The following is a 26,238-nucleotide window of genomic DNA, read 5'->3' on the forward strand; positions in this document are numbered from 1 at the left end:
GGAGGATGAGAATCGTCATCAACAACCAACACTAACACCAACACCACTTTCTCCTTCTCCTAACAGTTGGATGCAGATGATAGCTCAGACGACAAATCCTATCATCCACCATGACAACACGCGGTGTCATAATGCAAGCGCTATTACAGATCATCGGCTAATATGGCGATGGGAGATACTGGAACACCTGATATGAGATAGTGTGATTGTGATCGCTTAATCACTCCAAGTAAAGGAATAGCACAGCTAACAGAACGTTTTCAGTGGTTACGGGCGATCGCAATGGAGTATCAACAGAAATGGACATGCTGATGGTATACGACGCCTTCTGGTAATTTGGCATAAGGTTGTAAATAATAGCAGGTGATTATATTGAGGAATTTTAAGTGTTTGTACTTATGGAAATAAAATCGTTTCAGAGATATCAACATGTTGCCATTATATTTCGTAGAACCTTGTAAACTCACGCGTAACATATCAGCATCGAAGTGAAAGTTTTTATTCATGTAGTTTGCTAGCTAACTTTACAACAGCTGTTATGCTAGTAATTTCTTTTATATTTATGTTTCCTTTGTATCATTATAGAAAATTGTTGTGACCGTTCCTCATTTCTGTTACGAATTTACAATTCTCAGTGTTTGCAGGTGGAGCTGAACTCCTTTTTTATTCCTAGATTTATGAGCTGTCTTTTACCTCAAAAACATTGATCGTAATTACTTCTAAATTTAGTTTTATTGTTTTGTCAAAGAGTATGTTTACTTCGCAAATCTCTTTCATATTACTTTACTAAAACATAAAGGTATTTGGAACTTGTTGACAAATGATTTTTATGGAGCGGCACAGTTATCGCTCGATTGAAGAAAATGTGCGAACTTTTTATTTATTTCATTTTGTTTTTTACAGAGCTTAGTTAAAGTATATCCTATATTTTAGATTATGATGCTCACTTTATTCTGTTTTCATAACACCTAAATATAATTCCAAAAGGCTTAGGGAAAATCGGACCTTCGTGAAAATGGACCCTGTTGATCTGATGAAAAGGTAATTAAGTTATTGTTAATAAAAATGGTTAATGTTCTATTACCATCTCAGTTATAACTGAGACGATGGTAATAACTCTAATAATTTTCTCTTTATAAGAATTTGCTTTTATTCGAAAGAAAATAATATTTCACGATTTCACTACTTTGATAATTATTTAGTTCTCTTGCAGTGAAACTTGGGACCCTTAGCTAATTATTAATGAACATTTTCTTTGTTATCTTGTGGCAAGTATTTTATTATTAATTGTAGCACATTATTTATGATAGTGCGCTATAACTGGTTTCGGATCTTAATTACTATTTTTGATTTGTCGTATTCTGAAATTACCGCGGCATATCAATATTGAAAAAATTCTATTTTTATTTTTAATTTTCATCCGAACACATGTTGCTCATTAAGTCATATAAAATTGTTTAACTTAAACTAAATTTAAACTGATTGGGTTTACGTTAAACAATTTTATATGATTGAAACAATTTTATATAACTGAAGTTGGTCCGTTTGCTATTAGTTGAATTAGTCCAGGTTCATACGCAACTCAGTTCATTTTTTCCTTGTCTGTTGTATTCAACCCCTCCTTCTTTTCTTCCTAAATGAAACCGCACTCTTACAATCTTTATGACCGTTACTAAATTGTAGCCTTGCACAAGATGACAAAACGAAATACTACTCTAAAGTTATTCTATCCCTTACACCTTTAAGTTAAATTGTAGAATCAATAGGACTTTTCGTAAGCAGGAGATGTGATAAATGTGCAATACCCTAGCAGGGACTGGACCTCTCGAATACGCTCCGAGTGTGCTACCATCACACCACAAAGGCATGCAGAAAGGAGGGAGAAACTACCTTATACTCTTCTCGTTTTCCCCTTTTTTCTAGGGATACTAGAGATTATGAGATCCGGTCGTAAAATTCTGGTGGTGAAGAATTATGATCCACCAAAAGTTTTACATTTTTAGTTTGGGCGCTACTGTAGAGTTAATAGGAATTTTTGCAAGCAGGAGATGTCATAAATGAGCAATGTCCTCACCTGAAGTCGAACCTTGACCTCTAGAATACGCACCGAGAGTGCTACCGTTACACCGCGAAGGCATACAGAAAGTAGGAAGAAAATACCTTCCTGGTAACTATCCGCTGTCATCCCAAATTAGTAAACATCATGTTACAAATAAATGGATGTATGTGCAGTGAAACTGAAAATGCATTTGGTAGATTAGTAGATGCCAAACATTTTAATAAAGGAAGGGTCAGATGTAAGAATTCAAGTATGATATTTATTGCTGCATATTGAAAAGATACTTTTTATACTTCATTGATGATATTGCATATGTTTTTGATACTTTATTCATGCTTTTTGTTTTCTAATTATGTGTACCAATAATGACATTTTCATCTTATTTTTTTAGACATTCTTGTGCAATCAACCAAGTGCATCGACAATTGTACAGTTCTTTCAAGACCTATGCTTAATACTTATATTAGATCTTAATAATAAAAGAGACATTTGAAATTACGTGAGTGCTAAATTTGCTTAATGAAAAACGACATGAGTGCTATAAAATCAGATTCGAACTATGCGAAAAATGATGTGAACTCTATGGAACTTTCTGAGTTCCATTGTTGTTTCTTAGGATTAAATTTTGTCAAGCCAGCCAAGATATCAAGAGTTTTGAATCATACCAAAATTTTCTTTTAAGTTACCTTTTAATGAAAAGCACAGATTCATTCATGTCACTGAAATCGTAGTCAACATCATATTCCTTCCTAATAATTAGTTTTTTTTTTGGTGCATTACGTTTTTCGCACTACCTACCATGAAATATTACTTGCTATTTTATTAAACGTCGGAATCAAAAGTATACAAAATTTATATGGTATTTATATCAATTCTGAAAATGCGTTTGGGACAATTTGTAAGGAATAGTTTGGGAATAAATATCCAGTCATAAATGGTGAACACTCTGGAAATTGAAGCTACGAAACGTAAGAAAAAACATAAAAATTACAAGGTATTTCTCCCGCCTTCGTAGTGTGAGTACGCTCGGCGCGTATTTCGAGAGGCCCATAGTTCGAGTCCCGGAAAAGGTGTTGTTCATTTTTCATGACTCCTGCATCAAAAAAAAAAAAAAAAAAAAAAAAAAAAAAAAAATCCTGATGGCTCTACAGTGGCGCCCGAACTAAAAGGGTGGTGGATGATGATTCTCCATTCCTTAGGATTTTTCGATTAAGTCCACTAATCCCCAGTCGCCTTTAAAAGGCGGAAAATATAAGGTATTACTCCGCCTTCTTAGCAAGCCTTCGTAGTGTAGTGTTCAGCACTCTCGACGCTTATTTCGAGAGGTCCGTGATTCAAGTCCCTGCAAAGGCGTTGCTTATTTTTCATGACTCCTGCTTCAAAAAAAAAAAAAAAAAAAATGCTAATGCCTCTACAGTGGCGACCGAAGTAAAAGGGTGGTGGATGAAGATTCTCCACCCCTAGGATTTGGCGATTGGGTCCCTTAATCACCAATCGCCCTTTAAAAGGGGGAGTATATAAGATGGTCCTCCCGCCTTCTTAGCATGCCTTCGTAGTGCAGTGGTCAGCACGCTTGGCGCGTATTTTAAGAGGCGATGGTTCGAGTCCCGGCGAAGGCGTTGCTCATTTTTCATGACTCCTTCTTCACACTTCATTCTTCACAGATAGCATGAGCGTTCTGAATGCGCTAAATTCATTTCCTCCAAAACATCCGCACACGGCAGCACTTAGAGAGATCTTCTTGACGTTAGGCTCTTCCATACCTTTAAAGATCAACTGGATAAAAGGACATACCGGGCAGAAAGGCAACGAACGAGCGGATGAACTAGCTAAGACTGCAGCTCTCAAACCAGAAATTGACAAGGAAGTTCCGCTTTCCGCAGAAGTTGCATAAAGGCTCCTCAAGACAGCATTTCAAGAGACATGGTCATCACGATGGCAGGAAGAAGAGACAGGTAGATTTACTTACAACATCTTCCCAATACCTTCTCTCAAGAGGCTCAAATGCAACCGACACTTCCTCCAAGCCTGTACCAACCACGGGAAATTCCCAGCGTATTACAGACGATTCCTCAGACGGGACGTCAACTGTTCTTGCGGTTTTCGCGGGGAAGACGCGAACGCACTTCATTACCTGCTCTCCTGCCCTCTGACAGAGCACCTTCGACAGCAGTTCTTTCCTTCCGACTACATCACATATCCTGTGAATAGACTGTTCACGGAATTTTACTGCAACAAGAGCATCTTAGAGATAATGAAGCAAGTGAATGAAAATAATTATATCCAAGAAACTACAGATTAATGTAAAATGTAGAAAGGCGGCCTAACCGTCAGATTGCTAGCAATGACTAGGATGACTTCCTAACCCTGTAGTTCATTAAATTAGTTTGGCGGAACAGGTTAAGTAAAGTGACTATATATGACTCCTTCTTGAAAAAAATCCTAATATCTCTACAAAATATCCGAGAATCCACCAGGGCTGATGGTATCGGACTCAGATCAAACACCCAGTGTTCAACTGTATTATTCACTTGTGCAAAATGAGCTGCAGTAAAAATAAGGTTAGTATATAAGGTATTTTTCCCTCCTTTCTGTATGTTTTCGTGATATAACCGGCGGGTATTCGAGAGGTCCAGGTTCGAGTCCTCGCGAGGGCATTCCTCATTTTGTATGTATTCCTGCTTCAAAATAACTTAGTGTCTCTAATAAGTATAGCCAGTTAAAGTCAAATATCCGGACCTTGATGGTTACATGGAAATTATACGGAGTTGTATCAAGCTCAAGAACCACTTGCAAGATTCTTAAGTCTTCAATTTTCACTGTCAAAAATCTCCGTGTTCGATCTCCATTTTTTTTGTTTGCCATAAAACTGCAGAAAATACAGTGTTTTCGCCTTTTTAAGAAATAGCTAAGGCATGTACATAAATATGAATAGCTTATAATATATGTAGATATAAATAATTAAAAAAGTGAAAAATAAGTAAGCTAAATAACTGCTGTCTTTAGACTACCTTGTAACAAGGTAAGTCTAAAGATTTAATACCACAAAATAACAATTTTCACTATAGAATCATAATTGAAAGATTTAAACAACTACATACACTCAATAACTAATTTGTTCTAATCTAGATTTCCTTTAAAACGAAAAGAAATATTCTACCGAAACTAATGAAGTGCAATACTATCTTAGTGCAACAATTCCAAATTGAAGTTAGAATTTTATGTCAATAACCACTTCCATGATACAAGATTCTCTAAGAAAGCAAATAATATATATTTGATTTTAAAATACTCTACGCAGTTTAAATAAACTAATTCTAGTACTTCGTGGAAAGAGATTTTTCTAAAGTTTTAAAGTATTTCTCCCGCCTTTTTAGCATGCCTTTGTGGTGTAGTTTTCAGCACGCTGGACGCATATTCAAAAGGTTCGTGGTTCGATTCCTGTCGGGAGCATTGCTCATTTTTCAAGTCTCCTGCTTCGAAATAACCCAATGTCTCTACAAGTTAAATTTCAATTAATGAGAATCTTACTTGCTTGAAACCTGATATTTCTTTCCATCCTTTCGAACAGCGTAGAATTGTTAAATAACTTTTCAGGGCTTTTTAAAAACTATTACGCTACCGCACATTATTTGGATATATAAGCGTATATTTTAGAAAGCAAAGTCCGTCTAAGTAAATGCATGCACACTGCGCCAAAAAAAAGGGGGGGACAATTCGACATCTTCCGTTCTACTGGGCAGATTGACGAAATTCAAATTGCGTTTTTCATGTCTTGAAAGCTCGACTTAGGATATGTATTAGATTTATATACAGCATTGTTCTAATATAGGGATTTTGACATAAAATCAGACTTTTAATGAAATAACATACTATTCTCTTTCCATATTTCGATTTTACGACTCAAATTACGCCAAACTACCACGTTTTGTAAAAACGCACGAGTAGTTTTTAAAAAATTAACTCTCAAAAGTTTAGCTCCTCAGAGTTAATTGAGTTTGATATATATTTATTAATCTCTCTTTTTTTTTATTAAACTTATTTGACTCTTCCTATCACATTTCGAAATCCAGGTTCATTTCAAATAAAATTCACCCAATTTTATGATTTATCTTTAAAATTTGTATTTTTAAATAATTTTTAAAAATGTTTCGAAAAACATTTTGAATTATGATCGATAAAATTTTTACCGTCATCCTAAAGTAGATGTATTTCTAAGCATACCTGCAAAATATTACAGTTTTTACTTCCTTGTACGAAGTAAAGAGGAAGTATTATAATCGCGAAAAGCTTCAGGCATCATATTTCAACGAAAATATCCACTTTGACCGCTTTCGAATGCAATTTAACGATGTTTATGCGTGATATCTGTACGTAAGGACAGAATAAAAGACTCTTTTCCTTCAAAAAAACTAAAAAACTGCTTTAAAATTAATTTTGAAGAGAATTTTTCGTGGCGTCTGCACGAACGTATGTACGTACGTGCGTACGAACATACGTACGTATCTCGCATAACTCAAAAACGAGTAGCCTCAGAACGTTGAAATTTTGTATATAAGACTTCTATAACATGTAGATGTGCACCTCGTATTTTGGTTTTAATCGGCCGCGTCAAACGTATATAAATATATTTATAAATATATCCACTCTGTTACCCGGCTCAGTGATCTCAGTTTCTTTACTCTTATACGTGTATGTTTGTAAATTGTACATTTTTTGCTTTAAAAATGATTGAATTATGTTGTTTTTATCTTCCGGTTAAGGGTTTTATGCCTTTAGTAAATCTGTATGCAATATTTTTAGAATTATCAATAATTTTAAAATTGTTTAAGTGCTGCTAAGCCTAATTTGATAGCGGCCATTGCTCTTGTTTACATTTGAAACAGCTGAGTAGCGGATTTGTTGCCAATCTAGAGAAAGTTAGCTTCGCAACAACAAAGATAACGCCTTCATTTATTATTTAAATCATGCTTAATCCTTTCTGGAATTTTTTCGAGGAAATAAGCGTTTAAGATTTACTTCGTAATTTTTAATACAGATATTTTGAGTTTTTATGTTATTTTGCCTTGTCGCGAAGTGAAAACTGAATTAATTGAATGAGAAATACTCAATCGTCTGTGAAAAACTGTTTCTTTTTTGTTTTGTTTGCTTAATTTCTTTTATACAGAGTTCTAGCTTTATTATAGTATTTGAATAGAACATGTGGCAACGATTAGATAATTCTTTAAATGATATAAATTTTGTGCATTCGGAGTTATAATATGAACGAATATAATACTGTTAAGTAAACCTAGCACCAGAGTGCCGCTATGGTAAACAAAGTGAATTTTAAAGAATGAATTTATTCTATTGTGGTTTATGCACTGTCGGCGAAGTAGTTTTAATTCAATCTAATAAGTTTAAATGAAATGTAAGAAAAAATGCGTATAATTTAATATTCCGTACAAGGAAGTCATGTGGTGTACACATCAGATTTTTTTATTCAAAATTTCAGAAGATATACGTGAATTTATGTATTGGCGCGTTACGAAATTTGACATATTTGTTGAAAGCGATAAAACATCAGATGTGGTTTAGACACTTTGCTAAAACTATTTGAAATTAAGAATCACTTTTTCCCCGCTCATGCACAATGCAAAAGGATGGAAACAAGATGACTATATATTAAAAAGTGGGCCAAGTAAATTATTCTTCACGCAAACTGAAAAAATTGCGACAATATAAATTTTTGAATTTCTTCATAAATTTCGCACCAATTTTTACAAAATTTAATATCTAGGCATAATTTGAGTCGTAGAATCGAAATATGGAAAAAATTGGTATTTCATTTAAAAATAAAGTCCGATTTTGTGTTAAAATTTCTATGTTAGAACAATGCTATATATAAATCTAATACATATGCTAAGTCCCGCTTTCGAGATATGGAAAACACAATTTGAATTTTGTCAATCAGCCCAGCATAACGGGAGATATAGGAACTGTCCCGCCTTTTTTTTCGCAGTGTCGATACTTAGTGCCTGTAATCAGTATCACAACTTTGAGAGAAAATGGCGCTATTATGAGCTTCATGATGCGGATACTTAAAAAGGAAGTTTTGTGATTTTAGTTCTATTTTCCCTCACTTGATTTTTGTAAAAAGAAAAAGAGTACAATATTTTTTCGCCATTCTTTCTGCATGCCTTCGTGGTGTAACGATAGCACACTCAGCGTTTATTCGAGAGGTCCAGGTTCGAGTCCTGGCAAGGGCATTGTTACTTTTCACGTTCCCAGCATCAAAATAATCTAATGACTCTACAAGACTCTACTGATTTTATTCTACCATTTTATGGTGTGCTTGAAAAAAATAGGGGGTGTTATTAATTGCATATAATTGTAAATTTACGGGAACGAATCATTATGATGATTAAAAATGATATTAGTTTACACAACAATTATTAATTTATATGTTATTCATTGTATTGAAATTTTCTTTTTATAATTGGTCAACCAAGTATAGCAATTTGATATGACAAGGCATCCTACATGTTGACCATTTATTAACTGCAACGCAAGCACCGATTTTTCTCGTCAATAATATTTGTTGTAGCCTTTTAAAACTTCCTTCGGATAGTTTCAAATTTCATTTCTCTTCTTGCTAGAAATTAATGTTTGGTTTATTGGTTACCAGTTTTCGTAAACTAATCTCTTGATATGACTTTGTGATTTCATAAAGTATACACTGTTCATATCTAGCATCCTGAGAACTCTTTATAAGGTATTTTCTCCCTCCTTTCTGCATGTTTTCGTGGTGTAACAGTACAACAATCCGCGCGTATTCGAGAGGTCCAGGTTCGAGTCCCGGTGAGGGCATTGCTCATTTTTCACGTCTCCAGCTTTAAAATAACCTTATGATTCTACAAATTTAAACATTCACTATAACAGGTGTAAAATGAGAGGATGCAAGATCATTTCATGCTTTTAATCCTAGAATTTTATCCTCGAAGATATTGCTTTACTCTGTGGTTCAAGAACTAAAAGAGGCTTGATACGTATTCAGTTATAAGTACAAAAATATTTATTCGGCTCTTTAATTAAATAGCGGCTCCTCCATTTTGTAATGCTGAAACATAAGCATAATTATTCTTATCCATATAACATTAAAAATAATTTTAGAGGAACTTTAAAGTGATATTTTTCCTTTTCTCTCGCATACACACACAAAAATAAATATAAAATAAAAATAATAAATAAATAAATAAATAAACACAATTTTTAGATTTATCTCGAAACATTATAGCTAACCAAAAAGCAGAAATATCTTTTCGGCCTAATAATATAAACAAATAAAGTAGTGCTAAAATATATAAATGGACACATTTTTTTAAACTTCAAAAATCAGACCCAAATACTCCATTTATTACAATCTCAGTCGTAAATGAGATTAAAAGCGTGTATATTGATTAAATGCGTTTGTCCTTATCTACACATGGGCTTTCATCACTATCGGCTTTTTTCAATGCGGGCTTAGTATGTCAATGCAGCTTTTACCCGTGTGGGCATTTATCTATGTGGAGTTTTATTTATAGGGGATATATTATGGATATTTGTCGCATGGGCAATAATCATAATCTGGTTTTGGGGGCGAGGGGTTGTTGTGTTCATTTTTATCCAGTAGGCTTTTGTCAGTCAGCCCTCCTACTTTTTCATTGGCTTTGAATGGTATAAATTTTCTAGGAGGTCTGTTACTCTGATCCTTGAGGAATTTTTTTTCATTCTTTTAATAGAAACGAAATTATGGAACTCTTCTGAGACGTCGAAACTGGGGTAGGGGCTTCCGACAGAAACTAGTCACTTGTTTTCGAATTCTCATTGCCCTCCTTCGTTCTTTTATTGGGATGTCTTCCGAAAATGGCAGTACAGACTAGGAGAAAAGTAATCGTCTCAAAGGGCATCTATCTCTATTCCGAATATTCTCGAATCTTCGGTGCATTATTTCATTCGATCTCCTAAGCGGCAATAAGGATTGAGAGAGATAGGTCACAAGAGAAAGGAACTGTGCTCAGAATTTCCTTTAATGTTTGATGCATTATTTGGGTTAACATTATTAAGCTGTTCGTATTATATTTTTAAATCTTAACGATTCTAACTTTTACACTACCGTTAATTTATTGAACACCTTTAATAACACATATCATTACTTCTTTTCCAGACATAATTAATTGCTTAGTTAAAATTACTTCTTCAAAATTAAGACTACCAGATAACAAACAAAATTTATCTGAACTTTCAGTCCAAAATACTTTAAAAAGTTATATATTGTTGTGAAATGCCAAACTGCGGTAAAATAATTTCCCCTCAAAGCGATGCTTGGATTGCCGGAAAGTATCAGTGAAAGGTAGGGTTGCCACATTTCCATTTGGCGTCTATTTGGCGACAAAATTGGCGATATGCTATAGACGGAACCTTTTAGAGCGCATTCTTAGCGGCTTTATTCAGAAATGCTGTCGAAAGTAGGTTAAAAGCTGTATGCGGATTATACCTTGCGTGTATGCGGAGTAGTAGTATCTTAAATTGAGTAGTGTAGTAATGTCTTGAGTTCAGAGGTTAGCCTGAGAGCGATCGACCGAGTCGGGAGCTATATTTCAGTGCTTTGACGTGAAGCTCTGTTTACCGTTATAGCCTGAACTGTGTTGCTGATTTTTCCAGCGTGTTTATCGTAATTTTTCGACGACTGTAAAGGTATCTTCGGAACTGTCGTGTATAATACTGGAGAACAAATTGTGTTTTGATTCTTTTTCATGTGTTGTCATCAATTACAGCAAATCCACGAACACGTAGAACGCAACAACATGATTTAAATATTTTTAACAGAATCTTTGCACAAATTAATTTCTTAATCGCAAATTAATTAATAATTTTAGCAAGAGCTCCAAATATTAACATAATTTGTTACGAAATAGATTTATTAAATTTAACTTCAAGAAAATATTTCTAAATTTAAATTATAACCACTTAATTTGTGCAAAAATTATATAACACTAGAGCAAGATGACTAGAGGGATGGGAAGTGTACTGGAGCTTTCAAATACATTTAAACATTCTCTAGTAGATAAATAAATCATTTTTAAATTTAAAGGTAAATGAAATATCTCCACTCAAAATTAATAAAAAATGAATGCTACGAATAGTTTCTTAAAAAAAAGAACATATAGAGAGGAAATTCGAATAACATGTAAACGCAATTCTTTGTTGTAATATAATATCTACTTAACGTTCGAAACAAGGAACTCCTCAAAGGATGGTTTCAGTTTTTCTGCTAGATTATCTTTGCACATAAGAAATAGAAATAAACATTTATTCGCATTCTGATTACGCACGATTTGAAAATTCTGCATGGGAGAACGACAAAATCGAATTTTCATCTTTTAGTGAGATATCGAGCTAGTTGAACAATTTTGTATTTGTGGTGCATTTCTTCAAACGATCTGAACTACATTAGATTTTCCATTTCTATAAAGTCTCTTTTGAGAATACATCAAATAACTTCCTTTTCATTTCCACTAGAAAATGCCAGGCATGAAGCAGAAAGGAGAGCTTTGTCGTGAAAATATTAAAGTTTTTGAGGAAAGCATAGATTTACTCTTTACTTAACTGTTTTAAACATCTTTAAATCCTCTTATCGAACACAAAAGAATCAATTTTTCTTATCGTACACTGAATCTTAGGTCACAATATTAACTCAATTTTATTATATTTTTAGTCCAAAGGGGCAATTTGTTCTGAAGGACTATTAATTTCATTTTGGCATTTTGCGTCGAAAACTTTAAAAAGCTGTATCACTTTTCAAATCGTTGACACCATATATTATCACCCTGTCTTATATTCAAAGATATTAAATAATGAAGAATCTGCATAAATGTTTGTATGTTTCTTGCATTGCGATAAAACAACGGTACCTAGAGCCATGACAATTTGAATAACGTAATCTTCCATAGAATATGGACATGCGGAAGCCCTAATTTGAATTTGAAAATTGTTTTATTATCGATTTCAGATTTTGTAATACTTCGACGAATTTTTTATTAAAAAACTAAACGAATTTAAAGCGAGCAATGGAACAACTGTACGAAAACAAAATTTATCTCCAGCTCGCGAGACTCTGTATCGGAAATTCTAAAAATATGCTCCTTTTAAAATTATTTTGCAATATTGCTGTTGAACGGAATTTTATGGGTTGAGTGCAAAGAACATGATATTTAATAAATAAAGGTAACAAAAAAAAAGGTTAAAAAAACGCCCCTTTGGATGTAATTTAAAATCTGAAACCTTTCAGATTTTTTAATGTTTTCTTAACAAATTATTTTAATTCTGTGTCACAACTCTGTTTTTGCAGAGTTTTATGTAAATTCATTTTTTCTGTTTATTTATTTTAGTTTATTTGAGCCAAATCTTAGGATTAATGTTTGACCCCGCTCTATCTAATGGATTTTTAAGGAATTTTTCAGGCAGGCTAACTTCCCATGGTTGTACAATATTTCATAGAAATTTTGCTAAAACTCGGTATTGTTTTATTTAGTGTGGAAGCTTCTCATAAACCTTTGCTTAAAGGTAAAATTAATCATCGTAAAAATTTGGTCTTTCGTCTTAAAATTCTGTGATGGCTTTGATTTTCATTCTTTTTAAAGTCAGCAAACACTAAACTCTGTTTTTTTTTTTTAATTTTGAGTGGAACACTTACAACACAGCATACACTTTAAATCAGGGATTGTCGGCTTTTCTGAAAAATCAGAATCATAGAGTAATCGCGTTGTGGGAGCCCTGCTTCAGAATATTATTTTTATAAAAGAATAAAACGACGATATTGATTGATGCAAACACAGTTATTAAAAATCGCTTAAAATTACAATTTATAAAATATTCTCTAATTTAATGCAACTACACAAACTAGGTATTGCAATTTTCAATAATGCTAGGAAAAATAAATGATAAAGCCACTCCCATTTTCTAAATTTCCTGGGTTTTTGCATATCTTTGCTTTAATATAATCACGGTTGAAAATCCTATCTCGGAAAGATATGAGTGGAAAATAATCTTTACGTATTTAATGCGTTTTTTTGCTAGAATCGATTATTCATTTTTTCTTGAAGAGTATTTTCAGTGAACTTCAGTTTTGATCCGCGATCTAAAGAAAACGATGCAATTCTAGCGAAATTACGCCGCTCTGTCATTCCTTTTCGCTCAAATAGTTGAAATACTGTCGTTCACCGTAACCAATTTCCATCGTGGCGAGGAAACGTGAAGAGAATAAGCGAATTCAGGAAAGAATCGAAAAATAACATAAATATCAGTAAAAATAAATATAACCCTATAAATATAATTTTTACTATATCACAGCAGGCAGGTAATATGAAAGATTCTACTGTAGTGAATGGCTTTATTCCTAATGCTACTAACTCAGAAATTTTATAAAGGATCCAATTTGAGTTTTATCAGTTACTTTCATTGTTTTTCCAAATTATCCAAATTATTTTTCCAAATTATCTTCTTTATTTATCTTGTGTTTTAAAAAGCGTTTTAAAGCATTATTTATTTTTGGATGAAATATTTTTACGTTCAGTCAAAAAATGGCTCAAGTTTAGTGAGCACCATCGTGCTGTTGGCAGTGTCTTTCCTCATGCAACGCAGAGAGGAATTGAACAATCTGTATTTCCGCTCCAGGTAAAATTCGGTAAGTACTCTTCGTCGTTACAAATGATTGACGTTTCAAAACGATTTCATAAATTTTATCTCTTCTGCATCATCTTCAATCTACTAGTGCTAACGGTAGCATTGTTATCATTCGCATCAAGGCGAGATTTCCTTTTGATCAAATTATCCATTACTTGTAATGAAGATATTTATCAGAAAAAAAAAAAAAAAGCTGAAAGATTTCAGATGTTAAATTACGTCCAAAGGGACTTTTTTTAACGTTTTGTGTGTTACCTCTATTTATTAAATATCATGTTCTTCCCACTCAAACCATCAAATTTAGTCAACAGCAATATCGCAAATTAATTTTAAAATGAGCATATCTTTAGATATTCCGATACAGTCTCGCGAGCTGGAGATAAAAATGTTTTTTTTTTCGTACAGTGTTTCCATTGCTTGCTTTGAAATTGTTTAGTTCCTTAATCAAAAATTCGTTGAAGTGTTACAAAATCTGAAATCGATAATAAAACAAATTTCAAATTCAAATGGCTTCTACATGCCCATACTTTATACGGACAAAATGGTGTACATTCATCAACTCATTTCTACCTAAATAATCTCTCAAAAATTTGAACACAACCAAACAAGTTTATTCTATCAAAATAAAAACATTTTCTATAGTTCAAACTAAAAAGGCTCAAGCAAAACTAAAAAGGAAATTAATGGTTGAATGTAGATGAACAATGCTATACTTTACATACTCCCACCTTTTGATAACAGGATTTTTATCAAAACAAATATTTAATTAATCTAAAATATAACCTAAAATTCCATTTCGAAGTTCACTTAAAAGTCTATTTTAAAGTTCACTTAAAAGTTTATTTTAAAGTTGATTATTTAAAATATTTTTAGAGTTCAATTAAAAGTCTATTTTAAAGTTCAAAGTCCTTGAATTTAGAAGGCACAATTATAGCTCGACTAGTAACTTTCTCTTCATTTACTGAGTTTTCAACCAGACTCTCAGCACGTCTTCTGAAATACACGACCTTGGTAGAACTGCATGGCAGTGTTGACTCGAAGCCCAGAATCCATCCTTGTCTTTTCAGGCGTTTGATACACTCCCTTTCCTTTACTAACTGTTTCCTTTATCGAGTCCTGTTCTTTCATTTTCATGCTTCTCTGCGTCCAACACTTTTATTCCGACGATCAACCTACTACCTCTTGGACGTCAGCAAATGGACTCTTTTTCTGTCAATCAATGTGCTATAACTGGCTTGGATGCTTGTTTTTTTGTACCACTCGGTTAGTATATGACTTCGTTTTTCGTAGTAGTTCGGTGTGTATCGAGTTTACCATACCCCATACATAAATAGTATTGTTAAAAACAGAGCCTTTAAAATGTCGCGCATTGTTATCGTTTGTGAGGAGCACACTGCAACTCAACTCTTCTCTAACTACAACGCACTTCGAACAGCGGAAACAAATATAGATGTATTCCATGACATGCTAATGATGTATTCTTGAGACTGTATAATTTGAATTTAATTTTAATGTTCCTTTAAATATATTCTAGTATTAGTCTAATCGTGTGGCCATTTAGTTACGTTGGCATTCATTGAGTGCTGAATCAACATGGAAGGAGATACAGCTACCCGGGAAGAACAGATAGGCTGAATTTTGATATTTCATTTGAAGTTAAACTTTTAAAGAAACTAAAAAATTATTAACTTTTTAACATGGCATCCCACGCTGAGATGGTGATCTGTATTTCACTTAATATTATATAATTTGTCTGAAATATATTTGAAGATCATATTTAGTATTGCAGTTGAATTAAGCATACAAACGTAACATAAATTAAGTAAAATGGCTACTGAAGCATTAACTTTGTGTATTCGAAAACGATCAACATTAAGAGCGTAAATTACAAAACTTTGTTCAAAAATTGACAAAATGTTTGAACAAAAAAATTACAAAAACAGAAGTAACTGCCTCTGATAGTGAGCTGGAGCTTTACTTAGAACAATTAAACGACAAATTTGAAAGTCTCAAAGTTGTGGATACCGAAGTAGAAAAGTTAGTATATCCCAAAGATCTTGATGAAGAACTTGAATCCGCCGAAGAATACAGAGAAAAAATCATTACATGGAGATTTAGAACAAACAAATATTTGCGATGTGTGAATCAAATGAACCAGTTAGTCAACTCTTCCCATTTGTCACTTAATTTGGATGCAAATCCTCAGCAAACGCTTAATGTGAAATTTCCTAAAATAGCAATTCCAAAATTTTATGGAAAGTTAAGTGATTGGCTTACATTCTGGAACTCATTCGAAACATCGATACATAATAAAAAGTTAATTGACGATGTTAGTAAATTCAATTACTTAAAAGCCCATTTATCTGGAACTGCTTTGGAAACTATAGAAGGTTTTTCTATTTCAAGCGACAATTAAAAAAAAGCTGTTTCGTTACTTGAAGAAAGATTTCGAAGGAAAGCAATTTTGATAAACACACACATGAAACAGTTACTAGAAATACCCACACTTATATGTTCTAGTGACGTAGTGAAGGTAAAATCCTAGTATAAGGTGCAACCTTGGCCCAATTTTGAAAATTATCACCAAGAATAAAATGACCCGTTTAACTATTCATCGTGTATGTCCCATTTACTACTTATCATAAAGTCGTCAAAAGTAACCAAATCCCTTCTGCACCGGATACTAAGATTAAACCGTTGTGAATTTTCGGAAATTTTTTGGTAAAATTCAAATTAATATTAGAAGCTTGGAATCGCTAGGTATAAGTTCTAACACGTTCAGCGCCTTATTAGCACCTGTAATCTTAAAGGCATTATAGAGAGATTTAATGTTCGAATTTAATAAATAATTAGGAGATGAATATTCTAGTAATGATCTAATTGGCTTTTTTGCACAAACCGTTAATGGCTAAACAAGAAACAGAATTGTATTTTCACAACTCCCCAGTGCCACACCCAGATACATTTCCTAATTCCTTCCTTTCCTAATATATCTGGCAAGCGATTAGATAAACAATAAGAAAAGTCGCGTCCCGTGACAGCTTCTGAGTTATTAACGAGCAATTTGGCCTTCAAATCTAAACATTGTACCTTCTGTGGAAAGGATTCACATGTCAGCACAGATTGTTTATACGGAAAGGATTTACCATATAAAAACAAAAAATCACTATTAATAAAAAACGGACTTTGTTTCCGTGCTTGAAATCTGGTCATATTTCTTCTCGATGTTTATCAAAGTGCAGCATATGTGGCAGCAAAAGACATTTGGAAATAATGTGTTACTCAGACAAAAAACAATCGAGTGATAATGCCGTAATTACTGAAATAATGGATGTTTGTCAGAACACAGTTCTTTCGAACAATAGCTGTTCAAGTGAAGTTTATCTTCAAACTTTGATAGTGTATATTACGGAAAACAATATAAAATACCTTGTAAGAATAATTATAAACATGGGTAGCCAAACAAGTTATGTGTCTCAATTTGCTGCTAACCAGTTGAAATTAAAAAAGATAGGAGAAATATCTGTAAACCATGGTTTAGTCGGCGGAATTACACACACAGAAAAGCACTAAAAATATCACGTTAAATTCGCAAGCATAGAAGGAAGCTTTAATTGTGAATTAGAAGTTTTAGACGAAAATAAAATTTGTGCTTCTATTCCTAAATTGAATGATTCGCATTGCTTAAACCAATTAAAAGATGTTGGAATTTTAATAAGTGATACGATTATAAATGATAAATCTTGTCTATATGAAAATAATTCGGATGAAATCCATTTACTCATTGGACCTGACTGTGCGGGAGAATTATTAACGGGGAACATAAAGCATCTTTCAGGAGGCTTAGTTGCAGTTCATACTCTCTTGGGATGGACAGTAATGGGTAAATATAGGAAAAAGGAAGCTTCGGCAAACAATTCAATGCTATTATTGTCACTTCACGTGAATAACGCAAAGAATGAAAATCTCTGGAGTTTAGATACTTTGGGTATTAAAGATAGTGGCGAAAAATGCTCATTAAAACAGAGACCCAAGAACTGGCTTTGAAACATTTCAGAGAAACTCTTAGCAGAGAAAGTAGTGGCAGATTCATTTACCCTAGTTACAAGGACATCCTCCTTTACACGATAATAAAGAGTTCGCTCAAAAAAGACTGGCAAGCAAGCCTTCTTGCAGATAAGCCTAAACGAAAACGGTAGAGATGTTTTACGGTTTATGTGGTGGAAAGGTAGAGATCCCCAACAGTTAATCACATACAGACATTGCAGAGTCGTATTCGGTATTTCAAGCAGCCGCGTTTTACTTGCAGCTGTTTTGAATCGTGTTCTAGATCAAGTAGAAGAGTCTTTGAAAGGACTTGCAATGAAAAATCTGAAAGATTCATTTTGTGTGGATAATTGTGTTGCAAGTATTGACTCTGTTGCTAACTTAGACTATTTCAAAAGAGAGTATCAAAAAATTCTAAAAGCAGCTAAGTTTGACTTACGTGGATGGAAAAGTAATTATCTTCCTGAGATACAAGATTTCTTTATAGATAGCTCTGCTTGTGTAGATGAAAACGGTATATTGGTTTTAGGTCTCACATGGGATACTAAGAATGACACCCTGTCATTCCAATTGATAGAAACTAAGGCACATCAATTATTTGATCCCAAAGGTTTCACTTGCCCCATAACGTTAATTCCTAAACTGCTTCATCAGGAATGTTGGAAGATGGGAATCTCATGGAATTCCAAATTTCCGGAAGTTTTAATTAAAAAATTTGAAAAATGTAAAGATCAGTTACCAGAAATTAAAAACCTCAAGATACCTCGCAGACTATCTGATTTAGACCTTAGTGAATCCGACAATAACACTGCATACATTTTGTGACGCGTCTAAGTTTGCATATGCGACTTGTAGTTTTCTTAGAGCTAAAAAAGAGGGAAAAGTAACTTGTTAATTAGTAAAATTTGATCAAGAATTGCTCTTTTGAAGCGATTATCGATTACGAGGATGGAATTGTTAGCATGTGTTACTGGGGCTAGATTAATCAATGCAGTGAAGAAAGATTTGAAGTTAGAAAATATTCAGTCAGTCTACTGGTCCGATTTCATAGACGTACTGTATTGGATCCAAAGAGAAGATCTGTGGTAAATGTTTATATCTAACTGTGTAAATGAAATTAGAACTCTATCAGAATCCAATGAATGGAATTTTATTCCTGGATCTCAAAATCCGGCCGACATACCATCAAGATGTTGCTCAGTAAAAACCTTACTAAAGTAAAAATGGCACGAAGGACCACCCTGGCTTAGAGATTCTAAAGATAAATGGCCGGATTATGATCTGTCACCTGATGAAGATGTGGTAAATGCAGAAAAGAAGAAACCTATAGTGTCTCACATGAATCAAAGTAATGATAATTATTATAACCACATATCCTCCTATAAGATAATAATTAGAATTACTAGTTGAATATATAGGTTTTATAGGAATTCTAAGTCACCTAACGAAATTTCAGGAGAACTAATAAGAGCTTAAAGAAGCTGAATTTACAATTTTGTAAAAAGTTCAAGAAGGCTCTTTCTATAGTGAGAAAACTCAATGCCTAAAATCATTGTCGACATTTACAGACGCTGAAGGAATTTTGAGAATTAAAACAAAACTTCTTTTGAGCGACGATAAAATTTCAGAGTCCCGATTGTTCTACCATTAAATCATCATGTGGTTATGTGCCTGATTCTGTCTAAACAAGAACTTGGACATTATGGAGTACAGTCGCTAACGGTAGCTTTGAGGAAAAATTAAAGGATACTGAAAAGTAGACGAACTATAAAAGCAGTAATCAAAACTTGCATTGTTTGTCAAAGATTTAGTCAAAACCCCCTGGTATTCCAGTAGGAATGCTTCCTGAATATCGTGTAAAAAATGCATGCATTTTCGAAATTATTGGAGGGGATGTGGCAGGTCCATTACTACTGGAAGAAAGGAAGAAGGTATGTATCTTAATTTTAACCAGTGCAGTTTATAGAGCAGTACATTTAGAACATCTGACTTCTCTATCAACAGACAATTTCTTATTGGCACTTAGAAGATTCATAACTCGTCGCGGTCACCCTTTAGTGATATACTCAGACAACGCAACTAACTTTACTTGAGCTGAAAATTTATTGAAAAATGTCGATCTAAAAAGATTAAAAATATCTGTTTATCCTATTACTTGGAAATTCATTCCTCCAGCAGCCCCATGGTGGGATGGCTTTTGGAAGAGGTTGATTGGCCTTCTAAAATGAATTCTGAAAAACGTTTTAGGACGAGCATCTCTAAACTATCAAGAAATGGAATCCGTTCTTTGTGACTGTGAAAGCCAACTAAATGCTAGACCTCTAACCTATGTCAGCGAAGATGCAGATTACTTAAACCCATTAACACCTGATCTATTTTTGAACGAGAATCGCCTAAGTAATACAACTAACTGATTTTGATCAAATAAAAACTACTAACAAAGACTTGAAGATTGGTTTACAGAAAAAAGCTGATGTTCGATCTTCGAGTCAGGTTTCGAAATGAATACTTGGGACAATTGCAACAAAGGACAATAGCTCGAAACAAAGTTTATGTCCCTAACGTTGGGGATATTGTATTAATATGGACTGATAGCCTCAAAAGATTGTATTGTCCTTTAGGAAGAATATTATCGATTTACACCAGCAAAGATGGAGTAGCTAGAACCGCCAAAATTAAATCTAAAGCAGCACTTGTGACTAGACTCATCAAAGGACTGTGTTCTTTAGAGAGAACTATGTCGTCAATGTGGAGGATGCTATGTTAGAAGGAGAACATTCTATGAACCAAAGGAATATCGATTTCCATCTGGTTACAACAAGAACTGGACGTGTTGTTAAACCTCCCTCAAAATATGGACAAAAAGATGTTGAGTTCCGGATCAATGTTCCCGAAACTCAAAAGGGAGAGTGTTAAAAACAGAGCCTTTAAAATGTCGCGCATAGTTATCGTTTGTGAGAAGTACACTGCAACTCAGCTTTAACTACAACGCACTTCGAACTGCGGAAAAAGAGATATATATATTCCATGACATGCTAACGACGTATTTTTGAGACTGTATAATTTGAATTGTAATTTTAATGTTATTTTAAATATATTCTAGTATTAGTCTAACCATGTGGTCATTTAGCTACGTTGTCATTCATTGCGTGCTGAATCAACATCGAAGGAAATAAGGAAATACAGTCACCACCCGGGAAGAACAGGTAGGCTGAATTTTAATATTTTATTTGAAACTAGGTGTACCCGCCCGGCGTTGCCCGTGCATTTAGAAAATGCAGATAAGTGAATAGCGCAGGAATAGTAGTGTAGGACATGTAGACTGTCTCTCTCTCTTCCCCCCCCCACAAGCTACAAAAAAGAAATGAATTGTAATTAATCGATTTAATGTATCGTCAAAACAGCAAACTAACGCTAGAATAAAGAAATCAATTGTTACAATCAAACGTTATTTGAAAACAAATAATAATATCAGTGAGTCAAAAAAACCGTGATTAATTAATTATAAATAATTTTTTTTAAATTTTTCTAATTCAAAAATCGAAAATCGGGCTTCGAGGTCTGGTGGTCAGCCCCTTTGTGCTTCCGTATAAAAAATTCCAGGTCCCTGCGTGCGATAGATTTGGCTGGAGAGCTCGGTCAGACAGACAGACAGACACATTACACTTGCTTTTATTATTATAGATAAAACTTTTAAAGAAACTAAAAAATTATTAAGTTAATTTTTAACAAGTATATTTAATTGTTATTCGTGTTCGCTGACTATAATTTTATATAAAATTATTTTAATGTTGTAATGATTTTTCTTTTCTAACAGTTTCCTAACTGTTATTTGGTTGTTTTCGTGGAATACTTGAAGTGGCTTCATAGAGTGCCAGAGTTCCGCAGATTACGGTTTGAGAACCGAGGATGGAAAGTATGTCGAGTGGACGACTTTATCTCGTCATTCCAGTTCAAAACATGGAAGATCCAGTAGAGGCCTATGCTGTGTCTTGTACATAAATTAATGAACTCAAATTAATATTTTTCATTACTTTAGAATACATTTAGGTACTCTTCCGTTTCACCGGCGCAAATCTCGCCAAGTAGACTTTATTGACGAAAACACACAGTATACACATAAAAAGTATTAACAAATGTTAGTGCCAAGAATTTTTTATTTTGAAGGTATAAATATTTTAATGTAATTTAAAATTTTGTAAAAAAGCCAATAAATAAAGACTATAAATTGGTAAAAATGCATTAATTTAAGAATTTACTATGCTTTCATCTTACAACATCCTGATTCGCCGGTTCATATCACGTAACATATCATACCAAAGGGATTTCATCTCACGGAAACTACGCTACAAAAATCTAATTATCTACATTAATTTCAAGTTAAATCTTAATTTGGAATACAAGTTTAAATGCAAGAATTATTTCAATCCTTACGAATAGCTTATTCAGAAATTAAAACCGCAGTGTGCTAGTGCATTCTCATTAGAACTGATGAATTTAACCCTTGACTTTGCCTTTTCTATATTTTCGCCATCGGATGAGCGGTGTGATTGCATCCTAATTGACTTAATTACCGCCCACGAATGGTCTTAGGGCATAAAATTTAATTATCTTTGTAAATATTCTATGCAATTGTATGCCAGTATTGAAAGAAACAATCAATCTGATAAGAAATGGCTGCGACATGTTTTGAAAATGTAAAAGTTAAAGTAAAAGGTTACCAGCGAGGATATTTCGTTCGGCATCGGTTGTACCATCACTGGCGACTTTATCGCTTGCGCCGGCAAAACGGAAAAGTACCTACATTTAATAAATTATACACACTTAAAACAGGAAAAAAAAAACTACATTAAAAAAGGCAGATTTGCTGATTATATAAGGCTTTTTCTCCCTTCTTTCCCCATGCCTTCGTGGTGTCACAATAGCACACTCAGTATGTATTTGAGAGGTCCAGGTTCGAGTCCCGACGAGGGCTTTGCACATTTTTCATGTCTCCTGCTTAAAAATAATTTAATGATTCTTCATAATAACTACATTGAACATTCAGCCTTTCCCGCCGAAGGCAGTCAGTCTTGGACATTTTCCTTCACTTAGAGGGCGCTATTTACTTTTAGGACTATTATTCATGAGGAACAGGCACTAGAAATCCGCTCATTAAAAATTAATCAAACGGAATAACGAACTGAAGGATATAATTTTTGGTTCCCTAATTCCTAAAATGAAAGATCATCCTAAAGCATACTGAATTTTTGTTCTTTTCTGAAAATACTGCGTCAGTAATTAAACCCTGTGATCATATAATTATTACATTGACGAAATAATATGATTGTGAGATGAATACTGGATTACTCCATAACATATAAGCTATGGATGCAGTTGCAAACATTTAGACTTTTGCTATGCTGCATTTGCTGAACATATCTAAAGAATTTGAAGCTGGAATAGATGACTGATAAAATCTACTGATTACTTGCTTAAATGTATCCAAGCACAGCATATGGAAAACTTTGCAAAGAAAATTTTTTTAAAAAATGCTAAAATGAGAGAGTAACTTCTCGTATTGTGATTAGGGATACAACATCATAGCCCAAAAATGTCTAACAACATTGCAAAGATAAGTATTTGTTAAGCAAACCTTTGAATAACAACTACGGGCAAGTTTTTTATTCCTAAAGCATTTTTAACTTTATTTCTAATCATTGTCGTGATAAAGTAAATATTTACATAATTTCAGTATACACCCGCTAATTTAGTAAAATTACACTGAAAAGTTTAAAGGATATTTTTCTCACCATTTAATTTAATGATTCCGTTTATGTTATCAAAATAGTTGTGGACAAATACGTTCAAATTAAGTCTTCTGTACTGTGCTATCGTTAGCAATTTCTGACAGAATGATGCCCATTTAGCATAAATTAAATCCCTACTTAGCTCGAATAAAGCCTGTTCGCCGGTAAGGTAGACTGACATGCTCTTCGATAAACACCATGAATAATTAGAAACAATTACGCAATAAAGTGTCGCGTCTGTGATTATGGGTTAACTATGTCGGTGGTCCTTTCTTCCCGGAGTTTTACTTTCAAATGCAGGTTCGGATAGTCTGTTCTTTCTGATAATAAAACTTTTTTAAGAAATTATTTTATTTTTGAATGTTTGCATACTTTCCTTATCATAAAGTAACTTAATAATATACTAGTTAATATCGAATATGGTCGATTAATGTCAACTATGGTATCATTGAAACTATTGGGGTACTGATTTACGATAAAATTCCATTAGTTTTATAAAATGAAAGAGTAAACATATTTTTCTGTATAAAATACATAGTTTAAAATGTAGTCACGGCAGATAGTTTCGTGTCCTTGTAAGAATAAGAAATCAAGCGTTGATTTCTAAAAGTGAAATGAATTATTGCAAACTTTGATTATTTTTAAGGTATCATTACAATTATAGTAGTAAGTTATTATAAATGCCAGTTTACATTTTAATAAAAAATTAATTTTAATAATTTTATTCTAATATTTTTTGAACAATTTTGTTCTAATATTTCCTTTTTAAAAATTTTAATCTAATATTTGTGAATATATGGTCACTTCAGCCACCAACAGCTGGGCTTAAAATCACTGACCAGTGGTTATTCGACCTGGGTTCAATTCCCGGCTTAAAAAAGACTGGATGCATAGGAGAATTTTGCCGTTTTTCCCGCATTGTAAAGTGAATACGAACGAGTTGTTCTTAGAAAGTCCTCCACGCAGGCGTCCATCCCCTTGTTGGATAACAGCCTGTTTATTTGCTTGGAAATAGGTCACCGATCAGTGTTACTATTTGTTTCACTTTGGTGTACAAAGTTTTTCTCCGAATTAAAGTAGTACCTGTACTTCGTGCTTTATATAAAGATAGAAATAATATATCTGTTAATGGTAATTCAAAATATTGCCTAGATTTTACTTAAATTATGAAAAGAGGAAATAGGTGAATTATCGGGTATAAAGGAAGCATTAATTCAAACGTCTCCAAATATATATTGTTGCGTGCGTACGGGTTCGTTATGAAATGAATGCACAAGTCCGATGAAAAATGAACAAAAATTTATTATTATCACAACAAAAATGCTTAAATTTTCTCAAATTATCATGCAGTATTACAATATCTCACAGTAGTTATCTTTTAACTACTCAAATGTCCAATAGAACGTAATTCAAAACAGCTAAAGAACGCTAATCCGCGAATTCGCTACAATCAACAACAGTAGTTTTCTAAACAACAACAAACTAAGCGACTACTACAAACTGAGATGTTTTCCTCCTTTTATAAGATTTTAAAATTACGCGCTAGAATTTTCCATTTTCCGGCTTAGCTTTCTTTTAATATTCGTCACGCGCTGCACTGCGCGAGAAATAAAACCATTTAATTTATAATTGAACTAACATTAGCTTTTTAAATACCAAATTCGTAACACTGCCTCCTTCCCAAGGACTGCACGTCCCGGGCAGTACAATCCCTAGACAGGAAGCTAAATTTACAACTGTGGCATAAATGCAACTGAGGCATAAACATTACATTACAATATCAAACAATATAAACAATAAATGCAATAACTAACTTGAACAAATCAAATGCTATCAAATACTAAATACAAAACAAATACTAAATACAAATCAAATACTAAATACAAATCAAATACTAAATACAAATCAAATACTAAATACAAATCAAATCAAATACACATTTATAAACAAAAAGGACCATGGTCTTATACTATTTACAATTATTTACATTATGTACTATGGCCATCGTAATGTGCTAACCTGTCGTAATGAACGACTTTAGGTTTAGAGTTCGAAGACTTACGAATCCGAACCACGACGTCATTCAGCCTGTTTAGGACTGTGTACGGGCCATCCCAAGGTGTCTGTAATTTCGGACAAAGTCCTTTCCGTCGAGTCGGATTCCACAACCACACCTTGTCTCCTTCGTGGAATTGATGTTCAGTAGCTCTTGTGTCGTATCGGGTCTTCATCTTCTCCGTCGCCAAGTTGACTCGCTCTCGTGCAAAGTTGTGCATCATTTCAAACCGGGCCTGGAGATCTTGAATATATTCCTCAGACGATGAAGGAGCATCCGGAGGGCGGCCAAACAATAGATCACAAGGCAGACGAAGATCACGACCGAAGAGCATTTGTGATGGAGAATAGCCGGTAGTGTCGTGGACAGCACTGCGGTAAGCCAGTAAAAAGAGTGGTAATTTCTTGTCCCAGTCCTGTTGGTTTCTGGAAACCACTAATGAGAGGTTATTAAGGATGGTTCGATTGAACCTCTCTACCATGCCGTCCGACTGGGGATGCAATGGCGTCGTTTGAGTTTTGTCAATGCCGAGTAGTTTGCATAGTTCTTGGATTACTGCCGAGGTAAAATTCCTTCCCTGA

At 33.7% G+C, this 26,238-nt stretch overlaps 1 protein-coding gene across 7 annotated transcripts in view; it reads left to right on the top strand.

Moving 5' to 3' along the window:
- LOC118198708 (major facilitator superfamily domain-containing protein 6-like) overlaps window positions 1–26,238 on the top strand; it is a 102,443-nt gene that overhangs the window by 37,884 nt on the left and 38,321 nt on the right. For 2 of the 7 annotated variants that reach the window (XM_085811122.1, XM_085811118.1), the window contains exon 3: window positions 2,451–4,620. The exons of 4 other annotated variants lie outside the window; for them this stretch is intronic. The gene's annotated coding sequence lies outside the window, so the exon portion shown is untranslated. Of the gene's footprint in view, window positions 1–933; window positions 1,042–2,450; window positions 4,621–26,238 lie in introns of all 7 variants that reach the window. One more of the 7 variants, XM_085811119.1, reaches the window with a different exon arrangement.

The sequence above is a fragment of the Stegodyphus dumicola genome, chromosome 2 (assembly GCF_044657685.1).
Source record: "Stegodyphus dumicola isolate Sdum_Otavi_A_Nest chromosome 2, ASM4465768v1".
Lineage (NCBI taxonomy): Eukaryota > Metazoa > Arthropoda > Arachnida > Araneae > Eresidae > Stegodyphus > Stegodyphus dumicola.